The sequence below is a fragment of the Callorhinus ursinus genome, unplaced genomic scaffold, assembly GCF_003265705.2.
Source record: "Callorhinus ursinus isolate GAN/ISIS: 27379988/994484 unplaced genomic scaffold, GSC_fseal_2.0 scaffold2, whole genome shotgun sequence".
Lineage (NCBI taxonomy): Eukaryota > Metazoa > Chordata > Mammalia > Carnivora > Otariidae > Callorhinus > Callorhinus ursinus.
Window position 1 is genome coordinate 26,075,220 of NW_027397064.1, and position 21,866 is coordinate 26,097,085.

At 36.8% G+C, this 21,866-nt stretch overlaps 1 long non-coding RNA gene across 1 annotated transcript in view; it reads right to left on the minus strand.

Annotated features, from left to right (window-relative positions):
• The window catches only part of LOC141374650 (uncharacterized), a 37,649-nt gene extending 16,795 nt beyond the window's left edge, over positions 1-20,854 (minus strand). The window contains exon 1 of the long non-coding RNA XR_012381699.1: positions 20,785-20,854. This is a non-coding gene — a long non-coding RNA (uncharacterized lncRNA). The remainder of the gene's footprint in view (positions 1-20,784) is intronic.
• Between the last annotated feature and the right edge of the window lie 1,012 nt (positions 20,855-21,866).

Here is a 21,866-nt window from a genome sequence, read left to right on the forward strand (position 1 = left end):
CCTTTTAGAGACTACAACCCAAGTCATATTTCCTCTAATATTTTATCTACCTGAATGTCTCAGTGTGTACGACCTCTCTCTTGCTCTAAATTGCAGACATCAACTCAGAAGCTCAACTGTAAGTTAATTGTGCCAAATGGTAGGGACTACCATTGCTACCATTGTAACAACACCAAATAACCAACCACACTGTGAGATATTTTCTCTGTATTAGATATGCTTCATTTATGGTTTGAGACATTTCCCAAACTACTACACATCCCTTGGGCCCCACAAAAAAAAAGCAAACAAAACCAAAGCTAAGGCTTGAGAAATCCAGCATATATAGAAGACTGAAACTTGTCATTTTTAAAAGGATGAATATTCTGATTTTATCTCATACGCACATTATATATACCATCAACCTTTCTATCCAAAGGTGTTACTAATCTCTGAAAAGAGATTTAAGCTCTCTTCATCAGGAATGCTGAAGAGACCATCTGTGTTAAGAAATCATGTGGTTTCATCAAAAGACTATTCTATCAGCAGTGTTTCTGAATTATCTGAAAGGCCAATAAACATTTCTGTGACTATCAAGGCGGTGTAGTGAAGTCCTTCCCAAGATAATGAGATGTGCCTTCAATTTTGCCATGTTTAAATGCAATCAGAGAGTTGATTTTTATCTTTGAAGTAGTTTAAAATAATTTAAAAATCAGAGAAGAAGTCTTGGAGGAAGACTTTTGAAATGACATAAAAGAAGGAATATTTGAATCTTATTGCCAAATTACTGGGCTATGATGGCTTGGATATAATACTGCTTAAGAAAATTACAATATAATATATACAATATAATCCAATTTATGTTTTTTAAAAGGGAAGCTATACACTTACACACATATACAAAGATGGATGTATATGTGTGTGCACATGTACATATATGCATATGCACATAAATATGCACATGTGTATGCACAGATATATGTATAAATGTATATATGTGTGCACATTAGAAATGTGTGGACATAGGCTTGAAAAAAACAAACACTAACTTTTACAGTGTTGACCCCTTTAGAGAAAGTGGGGTTAGAGGGAGGGACATCTATAGATAGTACCTGATTAGTAATCATTTCCTCCACTTTCCTTTAGGGAAATATTCTTCCCCTCTTCTTTAAGGTTCTTATGTGGATGCCAAACACAATACACATTCTCTTCCACAGGAATTGATAAGGATGTTCATATGACTTAAAAAGGTCCAATCAGGGTCCTTCCCTGAGATTTTATGTATGGATGCTGGGAAAAGAAAGCACTCTCTTTTTTCTAGGGCCACTACCAATACGAGTATGACTAATCTCCAGCTGTCTGAAGGCATGCTACCAATCCCTGCCTACTTGGACTAGGAGGAACTGAAAGAAGAGAGGAGAGGAGAGGGGAGGAGGGAGAGAGGCCAATCATTTTGGTCTTTGCATCTAGTTGTCTATTGACTGGTCATGCATTAAAGTCAGCCCATCTCTGTATCCCCCAGTTAAATGAACCATAAATTTACTTTTCTTAATTTGATTTGACATATTTCACTTGGAACTGAAAATCTTGACTAATCTAGGCATTTTCATTTTGACTGTATGTATTTATATAGTTTGTCTCTACAAAGAGAATGAATTAATGTGCTACTTGTATAAAAATGTCACATAAAAAAATACTGCTTAAGGCCTTGGGGGTAACACACAATTTTCCAGAATTGCTTCTAATCCACTCCAGGACTGTAAGGCTTTCATTTGCAGATTGATAAGGAAAAAAAACCTTTCTCTGCTGGTTTGCATCTAAAGCATGATTTTTTGTTTTTGTTTTAATGTTCTTAACTTTCACTTTGAAAAAGAATTAGAGTCAAAAAAGTTGTGAAATAGCACAAGAATTTCTATATACCCTCCTTCAAGATTCTCTAAATATTAATATCTTATATAACTATAGTACAATTATCAAAATGAGGAAATTAATATTGATATAATAATATCAGCTGATCTAGAGACTTCATTCAAAGTTTTCCAATAGCTCCACTAAATGACTTATTTCTGGTCTAGTATCCAATCTAGAACCAGCATTGCATTTATGTGTCACCTTTCTGTCTTCTTTAATCTGGAGTAATTCCTTAGTCTTTGTCATTCGTGACCAGTACGCTTATGAAGGATACTGGCCAGTTATTTTATAGAATGTCCCTCAATGTGGATTTATCTGCCATGTCATTGTCATGACATTCAGGTTATGCATTTTTGGCAAAATCCAACAGAAATAAAGTGTGTCTTTTTGGCACATTCTATCAGGAAAACATAATGTCTATTTATTCCCTTACTGGTGATGTTAAATATGATCACCCAGTTAAGGTTGTGTACTAGCGTGCTGCAGCTGCTATGACAAAGTACAGCAAATTGAGTGTTTTTGACAACAGAAATTGATTATCTCAGAGTTCTGAAAGCTAACAGTCAAAGAGATGTGTCAACCAGGTTGGTTCCTTCTGGAGACCATAAAGAAGAAACTGTCCCATGCCTCTCCCTAGTTTATGATGATTTGCTGGCAATTTTTGCCATTCTTTGGCATTTAGAAGCATCACCCTGATCCCTGCCTTCATCTTCACATGTTATCTCTGTATATCTGCATCCAACTTTCTCTGTTTTATAGATGCCAGTAGGGGTGCCTGGGTGGCTCAGCCAGTTAAGCACCCGACTCTTGATTTCAGCTCAAGTTGTGATCTCAGGGTCATGATACTGAGCCCAGTGTCAGGCTCCATGCTGGGCATGGAGCTTGCTTAAGATTCTCTCTCTCCCGCTCCCCCTGCCCCTCCCTCCCACATTCTCTCTCAAAAAAAAATTAAAATTAAAAAAGTATAGGTCAACTAATCTTCAACAAAGCAAGAAAGAATATCCAACGGGAAAAAAATAATCTCTTCAACAAATTGTGTTGGGAAAACTGGACAGCAACATGCAGAAGAATAAAACTGGACCACTTTCTTACACCACCCACAAAAATAAATTCAAAATGGATGAAAGACCTTAATGTGAGACAGGAAACCATCAAAATCCTAGAGGAAAACACAGCCAGAAACCTCTTTGACCTCAGCCATAGCAACTTCTTACTAGACACATAATCACAGGCAGGGGAAACAAAAGCAAAAATGAACTATTGGGATTTCATTAAGATAAAAAGCTTCTGCATGGCAAAGGAAACAACCAACAAAACTAAAAGGCAGCCTATGGAATGGGAGAAGATATTTACAAACAACATATCTGATATAGGGTTAGTATCCAAAATCTACAAAGAACATATCAAATTCAACACCCAAGAAACAAATAACCCAGTTAAGAAATAGGCAGAAGACATGAATAGACACTTTCCAAAAAAGACATCCAAATGGCTAAAAGACACATGAAAAGATGTTTAACATTATTAATCATCAGGAAAATATAAATCAAAACCATGATGAGATACCACCTCACACATGTCAGGATGGCTAAAATTAACAACACCAGCAGGAGTTGGTGAGGATTCAGAGAAAGGGGAACCCTCTTACACTGTTGGTGGGAATCAAAACTGGTGCAGCCATTCTGGAGAATAGTATGGAGATTCTTCAAAATGTTAAAAATAGAACTGCCCTACAACCCAATAGTTACACTACTAGGTATTTACCCAAAGGATACAAAAATATTGATTAAAGGGATACATGCACCCCAATGTTTATAGTAGTATTATTAATAATAGCAAAATTATGGAAAGAGCCCAAGTGTCCATTGACTGATGAATGGATAGAGAAGATGTGGTATATATATAGAGAGAGAGAGATACACAATGGACTATTACTCAGCCATCAAAAAGAATGAAATCTTGCCATTCGCAACAACATAGATCGAGCTAGAGTGTATTATGCTAAGTGAAATAAGTCAATCAGAGAAAGACAAATACCATATGATCTCACTCAGATGTAGAATTTAAAAAAGAAAACAGATGTACATACGGGAAGGGGGAAAGAAAAAGGACAAGCCATATGAGACTCTTAACAGTAGAGAACAAACTGAGGGTAGATAGAGGGATGGGGGTGGTAGATGGGCTAGATGGGTGATGAGTATTAAAGAGGCACTTGTGATGAGCACTGGGTGTTGTATGTAAGTGATGAATCACTGAATTCTACTCTAGAAACCAATATTGCACTGTACATTAACTACCTAAAATTTAAATTAAATAAATAAATAATTTTTTAAAAAAGACATCAGTCATGTTGGATTAAGTCAGTCGGTTAAGCGTCTGACTCTTGGTTTCAGCTCAGGTCATGATCTCAGGGTCATGAGATCAAGCCCCACATCAGGCTCCATGCTGGGTGTGGAGCCTGCTTAAGATTCTCTCTCTCTTTCTCCCTCCACCCCTCTGCCCCCAAAAACCAGGGGTTTTTTTTGGCCTTATTGAGGTATAATTGACAAAAATTATATATACTTAGGTCATACAATGTGATGTTTTAAGGTGTATAACATGATGATTTGATATACATACACATTGTGAAATGATTATCTCAAGTTAATTAACATATTCATCACCTCACATAGTTACCAAAGAATAGAATGGTGGTTGCCAGGAGCTGGGGGTGGGGGAAATGAGAAGATGTTGGTTAGACAGTAGACATTTTCTGTTATAAGAAGAATAAGTTCTGGGGATCTCATGTGCAGCATGTTGATTATAGTTAATAATACTGAGTACTTGAAATTTGCAGGGAGTAAATCTTAAGTGTTCACTTTCTATTTCTTTATATTATACAATTATAAGAAGAAAGACTATTAGGGAAGATGCTTGATATTAAATGTGTATAAAACTTCCAAATAAATATTTTAAAAACTTTAAAAGCTTTGAGTTTGATTCTGCAAATACATGTTTGAGGTTTGAAGTGGCTTTTCACAGTCTTTGTTCATTATATTCTCTTCATCTTCTGGATACCCTCTATAAATAAAAAATGTTGTTTTCTAAGACAGTGACCAAAAAATAACACCATTTTAAACTGCAATTCAATATTAACAGTTACAATTGGACTTAAATGCAATTGTTCTTTTCATCCATTGACAACTGTAATTATTGAGAATTATTGTGATCACGAAAATGGACTTAAAATCCAGAGTTTTTCAAATCAAATATTTCAAAATCATGCTCTAATTTGCAAAATGTGCAATAATTGTCAGAGTAGCCACTTTACATCTTGGTTGGACATCTCTGGAATGAGACAAAAGAAAGCCAGAGAGTCAACTCGGAGGGTACAGGAAAAGTATCTCATACAACATTCTTAATGACTGAGAAGTAATTTTCCTTCCCAGGAACTCTTTCTGAGTGGTTCTACTTCTCCACATTGAAAGAAATCATCTTATAGTGATTACTGATGGATTTATCCTTTGCCTTCTACTGGAGGCCGTCAGTAAGGCCAGAGTGAATTATGGCAACTTCCTCACTATTCCTTGCTTCCACATCCAACACTATCCCTTGTTGGTTTTTCTAAACCCTGACCATAACTTTTTTCACAGTCTATAAAACCTCCTCAATTACTGCATTTCAGTGTGTTATCTGTCTTAACATACTGAGGGATCCAGACGAAAACTGGCCTGGCCCCTAATCATGAACCTGTAGGAGGGTTTCTATATCTGTGATGTCACAGACAGTGAATTTGATCACTAAAAGCTTCAGCCTGACACCAGTAGCTGGCACCAGACTGTGATTATATTCCCCTGGAGAACCTTGAGTCATGTGCAGGAATCTGGACCCAAAAAAGTTCACCTTCATGGTGAAAATGACCATCTATCAGATGATATAGAATGAGTCATTTATAACAACAAATGACATAAATAATACTCCCCTCTTATACAAATGTGAGTTAGGAAGGACTATCTGCTAAGGTTTCCCAGTAAAACAACACACAGGCAAATAGGTTACAGTTTGTTTGTAAATCAGGATCCAGAGAAGATACACATTTCAAATCCAGCTGACTTTTTTCATAAATCTCTTTTAATCCATAATTTACCTTTCCTTTTTTTTCACTTACAATTAATTTGTTTAAAAAAAACAAAACTGAGTTGTTTTTCCTACAATTTCCCAGAGTGTGGATTTTAGTGATTTCACCCACATTGTTTAATGTTTATCTCCTGTGCTTCCCATAAATTAGTAGTTAGATCTGGATGAATGATCAGATTCAGAGTTGAATTTTGGCAAGAATACTTCCTAAGTTGTGTTGGGTACATCCATCAGAAGGCAGAAAATACCTAGTCATCTCTTGTTTTGTATATTAGCAGCTATTGAAAATTCTTGATAGCAGTCATTATTTCATTAAGTTTTCCAAAATGCTAATTCTCTGAATTTATTGTTCCTTTTTCACTTGTTAACTGGAAACCTCTATACAGAGAAACTTTCTCCCTGGTGTATCAATCCATAAAGAAAAAGCAAGATAAATATTCAATTCTTTCTCTTTAATTATTATTTTTCAGAATAATGATTTACTCCCTAAATCCTCCAAATGTAACCAGTGATTTTTACTATAATAATGAATTCATGGTATTTGTCTCAGTGGTGTTCAAAGTGTTCCAGATTTTGCCAATGGAAGTCTCTTAATGATGGCTTCTGGGTCCTTTGATGGATTTCTCACTTTCTGGTTTGACAGGACGTTCAAAGCTCATCTTTTATATTTTTTCTCCAAACTTGGGTCCAGTCCTTTCTCCAAAGGACTCCTAATTTCTTTAATGAGTGATGGTATTTAGATACCACAACTCATGCAGTGGGGATGATCATTGCTACTGTGTTGGCCATTGTTTTCAAAGCTTTTCATTGGATAGAAATAAAAAGGGTTTGGGTTTTTTTTTTTTTTAAGTTTTTGTTTGGTTTCATTTTTTTTTAAGATTTATTTATTTATTTTAGAGAGAGTGCACACAGTGGGAAGGGGCAGAGGGCAAGAACAAATCTCAAGCAGACTGCCTGCTGAGTGCAGAGCCTGATGTGGGGCTTGATGACAGGACCCTGAGATCATGACCTGAGCTGTAATCAAGAATCAGAAGCTCAACCAACTGAGCCATCCACTGTGCAGCCTTTCACTCACACTGAAAATTCTGGTTCTCATAATTATTCATTTGGTTTATCCTGTAATCTACATGCAATAGACTCAAAATAACAAAACTAAAACTATCCTAAACATTATAATTATAGAAAACAGTTTATGGTATCTTTATAGGATTTTTTGTCCCTGGGATATACATTACTGAGATGAACAATTAAATTGCATGCTTGAAGTGACTTGAAATAATTACTCTGTATGGTTTTGCCACTAACTAAACATTTAAATTATAATTTTAAGAGTAATAATTATAAAAGTAAAGGTATAATTTTATCATTTAAAACTTACAATGATACAATTTAAAAAATTTAAATACAATTTTATAATTACAAAATAAGTATAAAAATAAAATTACACTCTTGTAAAATCTTAAAAGATAAAAGTATAATTTTATTTTATAAATATTTTCTTTTATTCTGTCTTGTGTAAAACTGACACTCTTCTTTCCAAACTCCCAGGTATTTTTTTTTTTTAAAGATTTTATTTATTTATTTGAGAGAGAGAGAGAATGAGAGATAGAGAGCACGAGAGGGAAGAGGGTCAGAGGGAGAAGCAGACTCCCCGCCGAGCAGGGAGCCCGACGCGGGACTCGATCCCGGGACTCGATCCTGGGACTCCAGGATCGTGACCCGAGCCGAAGGCAGCCGCTTAACCAACTGAGCCACCCAGACGCCCCAAACTCCCAAGTATTTTGAGAAACACTGTTCATGAGTTCAGTCAGTTTCACTACCACAATGAACCAAAAATATTCAGTTAAGAAACAAGAAAAAACAATTGTAACAAACCGGAGTCAGTTGTTCATGTTGACATTCTTGTAAGATTGTCTTTCTTCAATTTCAGATATTTAAATGGTATCTAATTTATAAGCTGAAGTAAAGTATAAGAACATAAGCTAATAATGAAGGTAACATAGTGTCTCACATTCAAATAAGGAATGGACTCTGAATGATAGGAAACATCTACATATATTCCCCAGAGAACAGGAATTGTTCAACAAAGTCTACATTGGAAAGCTAGAGTTCTGCTCAGCAATTTAAATTTTCTGCTTCACAAGAAGAAAAGAGTCAAATAACTGACAGTTATAGCTATGTTAGTGATAAAGTATTTTTAAGCCTTCCATGGAAACTGGTAGAAATTCATCATTATACAGAGAGAACCAAGCATTTTTGTCTGTTTATTTGGTTGGTTGCTTTTTTTGTTGGTGAAACACAACACTGAATAATTTAGCTTGATCACCTTTAGAGCAGTCAAAGCAGTTATTGGGAGTAATTGTGCTTTAAAAACGAGTTGGGAATGAGGCAATTTATCTCTGAAGAAAATAGGCTCAAGAGGAATTTTGCCAAAACAGGATTACACATCTCCTACACAGTCAATATCCAAAACTCTAGGCAAATTATTTTACTCTTTTCCACATCTGTAAAATAGGGAGAAGCATTTTATTGGCAACCTTAACACAATTTCCTTGAGATGCAAAGTTGAGATTAAGATTCTGAGTTTACACTGGTCAGAATGGCTAAAATTAACAAGTCAGGAAATGACAAATGTTGACTAGGATGTGGAGAAAAGGGAACCCTCTTATGCTGTTGGTGGGAATGCAAGCTGGTGCAACCACTCTGGAAAACAGCATGCAGTTTCCTCAAAAAGTTGAATAGAGCTACCCTACAATCCAGCAATTGCACTACTAGCTATTTACCCCAAAGATACAAATGTAGTGATCCAAAGGGACACCTGCACCCCAATGTTTATAGCAGCAATGTCCACAAAAGTCAAACTATGGAAGAGCCCAGATGTTCATTGACAGATGAATGGATAAAGAAGATGTGGTATATATGTATACATACACACACACACACACACACACACACACAAAACGGAATACTACTCGGCCATCAAAAAAATGAAATCTTGTTATTTGCAACAATATGAATGGAACTAGAGAGTATTATGCTAAGTGAAATAAGTCAATCAGAGAAAGACAATTGTCACATGATCTCACTCATATGTAGAATTTAAGAAACAAAACAGAGGATCATAGGGGAAGGGAGGGAAAAATAAAAGAAGATGAACTCAGGGAGACAAACCATAAGAGACTCTTAATTATAGGAAACAAACTAAGGGATGCTGGAGGGGAGGGGGCAGGGGGATGGAGTAGCTGGGTAATTGACATTAAGGGGGGCACGTGATGTAATGAGCACTGGGTGTTATATAAGACTGATGAATCACTGAACTCTACCTCTGAAACTATATGTTAATTAATTGAATTTAAATAAAATTAATAAATAAAAGATTCTAAGTGAGTTTAATGATGCATATCTGTGTCTCAGGATTATAGACAATTAGTCTTTTAATTCCATCACATGGTAGGTGAAGGCAGGCTACATTTATTCTCTATGATTATGTCTATCTCACTAGTGGATGGCACTGCACAGAAAAGAGTTTAAAGGAATAACTCAACAAACAGCACATGCATAAAGCCATAAAACTTCCATTTCATTCAGAATTTTAGTACACAAAATTTAATCACATTTATAACATAATTTATTTGTGTCTAACCTCCATGAGACAAGCAAACCTTTTCTACAGGTGCAGAAACAGAGGATTAATGGGATGAATTGACTTTCCACAAATCTAGAACTCAGGTCTTTTGAGCCCTAGCGCATTGGATGAAGAGCGGTGACACACTTAGCCCTGGTCCTGACTTCCAGTTCAACATGTTCGCCCTCATATTCTGCTGAGGTGTCACTGATCTGTGAACTTTCTTTGAAACAAATTCACACAGTTGGGAAACACTGATCTCCCAGTCACAAGAAGGGGATTTTGAGAAGGGAAAACATGCCTCCTATGAAAATAACATCATGAAAATCAACTCTTGTTAGAAGAGAGAGCCCTCTTCTAAGTGTTCCAATAGGTGGAAAAAAAGATGGAACCCATTAGTGGGTAAAGACTAGAAAACCAAAAGAAACATTGGTATCCAGAACCTCACCACTGGTCTGAAGATGAGAGGTTAGAAGGAAAAAAATTACAGAAATCTGGGATTTTAAAGATGATCTTGCCAACTGGCTTAGGGAGACTGCTCTCCCTAAAAAATGAAGCTATGTCCTATGGACCATCCATATGACTGAAATTGTCATTATTAGACAGTACTCTTTATAAAGTTTGTATTGATCTTAAGGCTTGCCATCTTACTATATGCATATTCTTGGTATATTCTTTTATAATATACTCTCTTATTTCCAACAATGTCTTAGATTATTTGGGGATTTCTTTAGTAGATAATCTTCTCTTTAAAATACATTTTCTTTCTTTTCAATCCTTATATTTTAAGTTCCTTTTTATGTTATATGACACTGTCTAAAACATCCAGTTTAATGATAACAGAAGCAGTAAGTAGAGGCATCCTTGTATTTTTCATTCTATAGTAAAGCTTTCAGTGTTTTCCCTTTAAGAATGATGCTCTTTCATTCATTGGTGGTAAATATCATTTATCAGTTTGAGGATATTTTTTACTATTCCTAGTTTGTTATTATTATCATTTTATTATAATTGTGTTTGATTTTTATCATATACCTTTATGCTCTAAAGTGATGATTGTATTTTTCTCCTTTAACTAGTTTATGTGTTGAATAATATTTATAGATTTTGTTAACATTAAAGTACCCTTGCGTTTCTAGAATAAATACAAATTGACTGTGAAATATTATCTTCCTCATACCTCACTGGATTAAGATTGGCTTGCTTTCTTTTTAAATTTCTTTTGTTCTGTGATTTTCTACTTTGGAACCAATGTGATACAAATAACAGAATGAACTAGTGAATTCTTTGTCAATTCTCTGAAAGGATTTGTTTAAGATTACAGATCTATTTCTTAAAAGTGTGTTAGAATAGGCCTCTAAAAACCAGGTAGGGCTGGAAACTCATTTTAGGAAAATTTTTCACTCTTGGAGTTTTGAAAATGTTCTAAGATACTGTCTCACTCTTTACTTTTGAGTCAGTTGAGTTAGCTAACTGCAAATATTTGTGTAGTTGTTTATCTGTTTTGTCTAAGTTTAAATTTATTAGCACAAAACTATTCACAATGTGCTTTTATTATCTATTAGTTTATTATAAATAAATAACATAATAAATAGGTAGATAAATAGGTCTTGTAGTCTGTTGTTTCTACTGACACCCACACTTGATGGGTTACCTTCTTCCTTGCTTAATGATCATTTATTTTTGTTTAATTACTTCACATGGGTTACAAAAACTTTCCTCCAAGAAGGTTTGATTCTGCTGGTAGACATCGGGACCACTTTTATACACACCTTACCCCCTACATTCCAAGCTTACTATCTCTACTTTTAATACCAGCTCAGTTTCACTAATACTTGGCATAAGATTCATAATCTAAACAGTGATTTTACGGTACATGTTCATCCCCAGGGCAAGCCCACGCCACCCAGAAAAATACTGCCTTGTCCCCCCAATCCCAGCTCTATTTTTTGTTTCCATAATGCAGAAGTTTTTCCTGGGCACAATTCATTTAGTCTATAGCAGAAGTCATCCGTGATACTTTAAAATAAGGTCAATATTTACTCATCTGTCCAGCAAATATATGTATTGTAATCATAAGTTAAGTATGAAACAGTAAAAAGGAAATTAATTGATATTTATTCTATTTGTGTAACTCTACAATCATCTGATTTGCATCATAAATGAAGTCTTAGGTAAAATCAGAAGGAGAAAAATTTGTCACAGCCGCTAAAAGGCAATTGGATACTATCCCATCAGCATGCAAGAACAGTGTTAACCACTCAGTTTTTAGAAGTCCTTCATCTATATCATGACACTACGTGCACCTTCAGCTTCATCACTAACTCTCAGTAGCTAGTAAGCATCAGCATTAGATCTTAATTGGCAATCAGGACCTCTGGTAGGGCAGGGCTTGTTGAATTAAATTGAAAGTACTGACCTAATTTCCCAAACATTTAGAAAGTATCATGGTCTTGATGCTTTCCAGTACACACGGGCTGCAATGACCTTTTCATTACTGTCCCACTGCTCTGAAGAGAAGACTGCTTCTGCAAGAGTTCTACAGGATAAAAGTTGTCTTTAGAACTTAAGCTTTCATAATTTATGGGTGAAGCTTAATTATTCCACCACTAATCATGAGTGATTTCTGATTTTGAATCTAAAACAGTCCTGACGTGTCCATTTATTTTTTAGTTGCCATGCAAAATTGGTACAAATTAGCCTGCACATCCCATAATACTCACTATAAATTTCTTTTGCCGGAGAAACTGATGAACAGAAATAATAGGTTCTTGGTAGTTGTAAGAACTAATGAGATTGACACTCTATTTTTTCTACTGGGTAAAGAACGTGGTGTAGTTCTCATTCTTCATATCTTTGTTACAATGTGATCCAGGGACTCAACATTATTGGCACCAATTTGGGTCACAATCCAGATGTACTAAATTAGAATCTGCACTGTAACTAGATCCAGGTAACTTTTGTGAGCATTAATGACTGAGAAGCAGTGCTCAATAGATCTCAGGAGGCTATCAGCCACCCCTGATTATAGTAATGATGATTATGAAAATTGTAATTATTACTATTATATTTGTTAATAATATGGCACTCTTATTATGAGATAGATATATACCTTATAAGAAGGGCACACTCTACCACCCAAGGCAGAAAAAGGAGTGGGTTTTCTATAAATCTTACTACAGTGATCTCTGTTCACATAATATTTTGCATTGATGTAGGCCCTACAGCATTGAGGAATGGGTTCCTGCACTCTCAAGACCGCATGGCATTTCAGAAACAGCTTGGGGAGGAAAAGCAGCTTTGAGACAACTTGGCTGGGCTGGGTCTGGAGAGCCTGGAAAGGATGGGGTGACACACAAACCTCCCTCCCTTGGAAGGATGGACGTCACAGTGCTGGATGCTAGATGGATACACACGTGTCAATTAACATCTTCCCTTCTGGGACCTATTGACCCTCCCTATCTCATTTTTCATTTCTTGCCAAGAAAAGGACAATTTTAAATTCACTATAAAAGTCAAGCACTTCTCTTTCGGCTGCTTTCTCTGTGAAGTAAATAAAATAAACTGAGGCATTTGCTTCCTTGAAAGCCTACTCTTCACCACTTCATTAGGCCTCTTCCCACTTCAAGACTAGATCCTTCCTCTGACTTCCTTCCCTCTCCTATCAAACTGACTCTGAACTTCCACATTCCATGAAAAAGAAGGAAGATCTCTCCCCAGCAACAGCATACTAAGTACCACTTGCAACCAATGAGAAACCACCACAACCCTGAACTCTTTTTCTCCTCTAATGAATTTCTGTTCAAAACAACCCTTCCCACTTTCCTCCTAAAACCTAATAAAAGCTCACCTTCCCTTTGTCTCTTCATACTTGCCTAGGGTTTCGCCATTGCTTGCGTGTCCTGAATTGCAATCCTCTACTATTCCTAAATAAACTCATTTTTTTTGCTATTAAAATAACTGGCTATTTTGTTTTTTATTTGATACTAGCAATGTGGCTTCCTGCATTGGCTATTTAATGGGGAAGGCTGGCATATCGATTTTGGAAAATAGAATTGAAATGGCATGATTTGTATATGAACCATTCGGTCTCTGAATTAATCAACTATCAAAGAAAATTGGAAGTTTCTTTCCCTCAAGAGTGATAAGACAAGCGTTTATCCCTTTGGCAAAAGAATGTAGAGGGCTGATCTATTGTGCCATCTGAATATGTATATTGAACTGTTATATTTCTATTAAATATTTATCAAATTTTCTTTAATAACAAGATATTATTGTGCTCTAATGCCAAATGAAAAAATACAAATGCAATATGAACATGACAATGTAAAACTATATGCAAACATTAATTTACTTAACATTTACTCAATGACTGGTACCTACCAGGAAATGTGCAAAGTTCAGAAACAACAAAGATAGGAAGTCAAGGGTGATGTTTGGTCAGTACTAGGATGTGACTTTGGCCAGGGACCCAGGAATGCCAGAATCCAGCCCTGCCAATCAACCCTCTTTTCCTGGGAAATCGAAGTATCAATTACTAACATAAGTACAAGTGCTACGGAGATGAACTCTCAGTTAAAATTACATTGGAATACCTGAGCTTATACTCAAAGTAATAAAATCAACTTATGCATTATCAGCCATGGTTCTGGCAGGAAACCAGTATACACGCAAAGGGTTGAACAAAAGAGAATCTAATGAAGAGACTATTTAAAGAAGGATGGACAGGATTAAGGAAACAAGGGAAGATGAGGTATCCAGGGACTAGCAACAGCAGGAATCTTTTACCATTCCAGGCCTGATAGGTCAAGGGGAAAAACTAGAACCCAGTGAGAATTAGAACCTTAGAAACAAGGCTAACAGGAGCTACCATCGGCAGAAATGTACCAATGCACCAACTTTCTCCAAGGTGGGGGAAGAGGGAAAGTTACCTCAAACTCTCTTGGCTCCCACCCTCCCAATCTCCTATCAGTGCCTCCCATTGGCTGAATCCGACCAGAAGCCCGAGTGACATCATTTGTAGAAGTCAATCTCCTGAAGCAGGGCCAAATAGGTTATAATTTACACTTTTAAATCCCCCTGTTTGTCTCAAACTATAAATTATGGGAGTGGAAAATTCTGAAGTGCACATGGTATTCCCATGGAAGAGTTCTCATGCAGACAGAGAAAGATATCCCAGCCTCCAAGATATTTGGGGCTGATTTGTGTTGACGATTCTGCTGTAATAAGTGGAAGACATAGCACAACAAAATGGGCATGCTTCCCTGAGGAATCAGTACTGCCTAGGAACGTGATAAGCAGGAAGGTCCAGAGAATCACAGTGACCCAGCTTGCTGTAAACCAAGACTAAGGAGCAGCCTGACTCAGATGAGAAGTTCCTGCTCCTTCAGGGAGCTGCAGCTGGGCAGTGGGAGGTCACACAGTTTCTGGCATGTTGAAGGTGGAGGTGCTCCTCTTCCTCAAGAGGAATATAATTAATGACTAGAGTTTATGTATGTAAAACATATCAGTCTTCTAAAATTCAGAAAGAGGTTGTATTTATATTTCCTAATAAAGATAATGTATCCAACAACAAAAGCTGCTTTTACTTATGACTGTTGAGAATACAAGTCTAGAAAAAAAGTGTTAAAAATTAAAAGTTTTTATGGCTAGACTGCATATATTTACATCTTGCAATGCAATATTTACACAGACAATATAAATAGTTCACTTATAAGATTCATAAATAATATTTACAAAATATTATCTGGAGAAATGTAGTTTCATGAAGATTCAATGTGAGTAAAAAACTAGTCTCAATCACTGCTAATGAGACAATAAAGAAATTGATAAATAAGTTTCAGAAAAAGAAAAGGATTTTTTTTTAAGATGCATAGTTCAAAAGGTAAAATTTTTGAATTTTTTCTCTAGATGTTGCTGTCCTAATTTTCACTTTGGAAATAAAACAAGAATCTGTGTTCTGAATAGTTTTTAATTTTTTTTTTTGCAAATTACATAAAAGTCTGCAGTAATGATTAAGTAGACTGAATTTTAAAAATAAAAAATTTCAAAAATAGCAGAACTAAGCTTGTCTACATCCAGAATAACTAGAGAAAAGGTTATTTTTCATAATGGGTCATTGGCCCACTGAAAACTATAGTGACGTATCTCAACTGGTAAAAAGCAGCAGTCAAGGATGAGGCACAAGGTTAGAAAATTAGCTGAGTTTTACTATGCCAACTCAAGCATTATGCTACAATTCAGTCTCCAAACAACACATTATCATAAGCAAAAATGATGTGGAGTGAGTACATTAAGATTCTATCCAAAAGGAGGAGTATCTGCTTTTACCCTATGTTCACAGGCTTGGAAGCATTTGTCATAAGCAGAATAGCCCAGCAATGACTCACAGCTGCCTCTCAGAGAGGCAATGCCCATGACGTAAAAGAAAACGTGTATAATAGGATGATGGGTCTCTGATACTTAGGACAGAAATGGAAATCTATTTCCTTTCACTGTTGTGATGGAAATGTGGAAAGAGCGAGAAGATAAGGAACAGCAGATAAACTGACCAAACAGTGATGAGCTTCCTTTAAACATGTGCCCTGTGTATCATTTGCAGTTAAAGCTTTAATTATTTAAAATAGAGTATTTCTGGGTGCCTGGGTATCTCAGTCAGTCTAAGTCAGTTGGTAAGCAACCAACTCTTGATTTGAGCTCAGGTCTTGATCTCAGGGTTGTGAGTTTAAGCCCCATGTCAAGCTCCACACCCAGTGTGGTGTGGAGCCTACTTAAAAAAAAACAAAACAGCGTGGAGCCTACTTAAAAAAAAAAATAGAATAGAATATTTCTAACTGGAGGTGAGGCAGTGAGGAGGCAATGTAAAGGAAAACATGTATACAAGGATGATGTGTCTCCGATAGGATGGAAATGGAAATCTATTTCCTTTCACTGTGGTGATAGAAATGTGGAAAGAGCAAGAAGATAAGGAATAGCAGGTAAATTGACCAAAACAGTGAGGAGCTTCCCATGAATCCTGTTAGATTCCTGGGATCCTCCCAATCTCTAGCTCTAATTAATTAAGTTCTGAGTAATGTGTGGTCAGCACAATCCAATTGGCTTCTATTTGTTTCAGTGATGTTTGTGTGGTTTCTTTAAACTCTCGAAGTCAAAGGTTAAATTTATAACAACTCATTCCCCCACCAGAAAACTTAATGGTTTCAGAGAGAATATTCAATGACCAGGTCTGGATTGAGAGGGATTGATTTGTGCTGTGATGTATATAAGCATATCAAGTTCTTATCAAGGAGCATTTTCTAGAAATGCTTTCATATTATTTTAAAACAGTTCATTCTATAAACAAGAAAGTCACAAAAGCATTGTAACTGAAGAATTACTGGTATTAACCAATACACACACATATTATTACACATATGCAACACAGAATAGTAGTGTTTTTTATTTTCAATCTCACTTTTCTTTGAAGTTTAAAGTTTTCCTTGACAGCAGCCCCTGTTACACATAACTCATCTTAAATTCACATGCTAATTGGAGTGGTCACTAATTTCCTTTATCCAAAAGAGTAATAAAAGTTCTCATATCTCTATGATAGGCAGTTAGAATTTAGAGCCAGCCTTCTATGTTAAATACACATAAAGATGGGAAATTGAGGTTTTCTCTTCCTTGAGATTTACATTCAAAGAGATGGTGCCCAGGTTCTTGAAAAAGACATTCTTGGATGGAAAAACTGGCAAAAGGCTTTTTAGCTTTTAGAAAGATTTACATGCATATCAAAAGAACAAAGAAGGAATGCAAAAATAAAAGTTTTCTAAGGCAAATAAGCTCTAAGAAAAAGTAAGGGGGGAGGCCTCTTTAAAAACTCCATTTTTTTCCTTTTTAGATTTGTATTCACTTGACAACAGTACATATGACTTTGAAGAACTTTATTTCTATTCTATGATGAGGGAGTGGTTCGGGGAAAGAAAGAGGAACTGCTGCCTAAAAATAAGAAAGATGATGGGACGTCTGAGTGACCCGGTTAAGAATCTGACTCTTGATTTTGGCTCAGGTCATGATCTCAGGGTGGTGAGATGAAGCCCTTCATTGGCCCATGTCAGGCTCCGAATGGGCATGGAGCCTGCTTAAGATTCTCTCTGTCTCTCTCTGCCCCTCCCCCCTCTCACTCTCTCCCCCTCTAAAAAAAAGAAGAAGAAGAAGAAGAAGAAAGATGAGAGGCGACAATCCCACTGCATATTTTTTTTCAAACAGTGTAACTTAGTTCTCTTTTAATCATCATTTACTATCTTTCTTACTTCTTTTATCTCTTCTCTTTTCTCTCCATGAGAAAAAAAAATCAAGAAGTGGGGCAAGAGCAAAAGTCATCACCTTCTAGGGTGGTGGTTAAAGAGAGCCTGGTCTCGAGTCATCAGGTGAATCACCAAAGTCACAAAACCCATAAGTGGCAGACCTGGGACTTTGACCCCAGGTCTTTTGACTACATATCTACTATGACTCAAAATGAAAATCCTTGTGTGTCTTTCTTATTTGTTGCACAAATGTAAGAACTGTGCAAAAATATGTAGAAAAGAGAATTCAAATCATAAAAATATTATAGACATGCATACATATATGAAGAACAGAGGTTTCAGGATATGCTTCTTCTCTCCTAAAGTTCTTTAAACAGTGATACGTTTCCATCCAAATTAGGATTAATTAAACTGTGAAGTCGTGTTCATTTGCTCTTACCTGTTTTATATTAGTTTTATATTAGTAATCTTTCTTTTGAAAAGAGTTGCATTGCTAAAAGGAAAAGAATTTGAGGAACAAGGGAGAAATAATGCCACAATCAAGTCTGATCTTTACAACCTGAAATCATGGGTGTGGAAAATTAGTACTTTGGGATAAATACAAAACTCCCTGTGATCATAAAACTACAGGGGGTAGCCCAGAAATCAGAAGGCACCAAGAGTTTATAGCTAATTTATTCCATTTAGCTTTTGATTATAGCATTTATCTAGCAAGTAGGATCCAATTAAGGTGTGAATCATAATGCACCTGGGGACAGTTGTCTGCATGCCTGGAGCTCTCTGCCGCCACATGGGATTTTACAAGGCACTCCAGGGCACTGCCAAGAGAGGAGCCAACAAAAGACTCAGAACCTAGTAAACAAGACTTGAAAGCACTTCAGTGTTCTTTTCTTGAAGAGCAAAGGCCTCTTTGGGCAGTGCTGCTTACTCATTCATATTATTAGGAGCTGCCAAGTGCTCTTCCTACCAGACTAATAATAGCCTGAGGTCTAAAATCTCTGTGAGATGCTCGGGGGAAAAAGACTCCTCAAACTTCCCTTTCACCAGAGCCACACTGTGGAGTTACTATTTCATTCTTGACACTGATGTATAATGCTTATTCTAAGGTAAGGTTCTACATTACGCTTGACAGAGACAAGGGCAATTATCTGTGCGAAGCAGTGACAACTGTGAGAATTTTGCCTTTGTTCCATTTCTTACAATGCCTCATCCTATAAGGACAATCCTATGTTCTCCTCTGGCTTCAGCTTTTATGATGCAGAATATGGAAAAGATAGAGAATAAGGCTTGACTGTGAGTGCTGTGGGTCAGTTGTAGGCCAGCTGGCAGGGTGCCAGACCTCTCTGAAGCACCAGGGAGGGAAGGAGGCTCCTTTTCCACTCTCCAGAAAAGGAAGGTTTCACCCATCAGTTCTGCTCACTTCTGTGGGTACTGTAGAGAACAGGCACATTCATGGAGAATCAAGCCAACCTCCCCCCCACTTAGGTTCATGCAGCGCACCAGTGCAAGCTCTTCTGAGCATTGTCTGCCCTTCTCTTTGGCTCTTCCATTATTTTTTTCCTTCTACTGGATTATTCCTTTCAGTACACAATATGCTGTAACATCTCTCGTCTCAAAAGAAAACTCTCTTTTGTCCACCCCCTCCTGCCAAACACTGCCTTATTTCTCCACTCTTTTTGAAGCAAAAATCCTTAAGCAAATTTTCTCTACTTGCCATCCCTATTTCCTCTCCCTCTGTTCTGTCTTGAACTCACCCCAATCAGGACTGTATCCACACAATTCCAATGCAAGTGTTCTCGTCAATGTCACCAATGACTAGGACCTCTACTTAACAAATACAACGATCGGTTCTTCGGTTCTTAGTTCTCAACTTGTTCAACAATTGATCACTTCCTCCAAATGTTAAATTGTCATAGGCCCTCAATCCTAGGACTCTTCCTTCTCATTATTCATACCACTTAATCATTTGGTCCCATACCTTAAGTAGAATGCGCATATTGATGATTCCCAAATTTATATCTCTTACTTTGATCTCTCTCCCAACCTTCAAACTTGGATAGTCATATATCTCCTTTGTATGTCCACTCACATGTCTAATCAGCATTTCATACTTATCATCCCAAACCAAAATCCCTCCTGGATGCTTCCCTTTCTCTAGTACTCCACAATTGCCACTAATTGCCTCTCTTTTCAAAGTATATTCAGAATCCAACCACTCTTCTCAACCTTTACTGCTACGACCTCCTTAATCTACACCACCATCCCTTCTGGTCAGAATTATCTTGATAAAACCTAATTGATCTCCCTGCTTCCATGCATTTTCTACAGTCTAATCTTAACACCGTAGCCAAGGTAATCCTTTTATTTTCTTTTGTACTTTTTAAATTTTATTCAATTAGCCAACTTATAGTACATCATTAGTTTCAGACATAGTGTTCAATTTATCAGTTTTGTATAACACCCAGGGCTCATCACATCACATGCCCTCCTTAATGCCCATCGTCCAATTACCCAATCTCCCCACCTACCTCCCCTCCAGCAACCCTCAATTTGTTTCCTATAATTAAGAGTCTCTCATGGTTTTTCTTCCTATCCGATGACTTCCCATTCTGTTTTCCCTCCCTTCCCCAATGGTCCTCTGCCTTTTGTTATATTCCACATATGAGTGAAACCATATGGTAATTGTCTTTCTCTGATTAACTTATTTCACTCAGCATAATACCCTCCAGTTCCATAAAGAAGATGTGGTATATATTATACAATGGAATATTACTCAGCCATCAGAAAGGATGAATACTTACCATTTACATTGATGTGGATGGAAAAAGGTAATCCTTTTAAAACGTAAGTTAAATAATGTCATTTACTTACCTAAACCTTCCAAATGGCTTTCCATCTCACTAAGAATAAAATCTTTCACTCTCCTTCCTTCCAACTGCACTGGACTTTTTGCTATTCATAGAACCCATCAAGCATGCTCCCACCTCATGGCCTTTGTATTTGCTTCCCCTTTGGCCTGGAAAGCATTTGTCCAAATAACCACATGGCTCAATCCCTCATGTTTTCAACTATGGCTTCAAAACCTGTTGCATCATCACAGAAGTCTTCACTGACCACTAATTTCCCATCCACCCATTCTCTCCTCTCCCATGTATCTGCCTTCATTTTTTTCTTCATAGCACTTCTCACCATAAGATATATATGCCTTAAAAAACTTATTTATCATCTTTTGCCTTGCAAGAGAATGTGAATATGAACTTCATGAGAGCAGGAATTTCCTGCTTTTGTTCTCTGTCATAACCCCAACATCTAAAAACAGTGCATGACAGATAGTTGTCACTTAAAAACATTTTTGAAATGAATGAATGGATGAATCATACTGTGGCTCTCTATAAGGATCTAGAGGGTGAAGATTTTCTCTGTGTTCATGTTAATATAGGGAAGCTGAAGGGACTCCATTTTGGAAAGATTCCATCTTTGCAGTTTTTCTGCTAGATCTCATTTCTGAATAAGCCAAAGAAGCTATGTTCTTACTTCAAGGGGAAAGCAAAAATGTTACTCATTCTCTGAGTTTTGTCCTAGGCCCCAAACACCCGATAACATCTAAGAAGAGCCTGATTCCAAACATGTTCCAGGATGTTAACTTCAAACAAACCTCAGCTGATGCTGGTATCTATAACCCCTACCTTTGCAGATTTATGAAATAACACCAATGGTTCACCTGACACTCACCTTTGATTGGACCCCTACCTTGGATTAGGAACATGTACTCTAGATCCCCTTCCAATATAAACCCCTAACTCCAAGCAACAACGAGACTTATTCTCTTTTCCTTTCCAAGTCTCACAGACACTCCATCTGTTATTCTCTGTCACTCACCCCATTCAATAAACTCTGCTTTCACCTCCTCTGGTTCCTGTTCGATTTCTATCCTGCACGAAGCCAAGGACTCT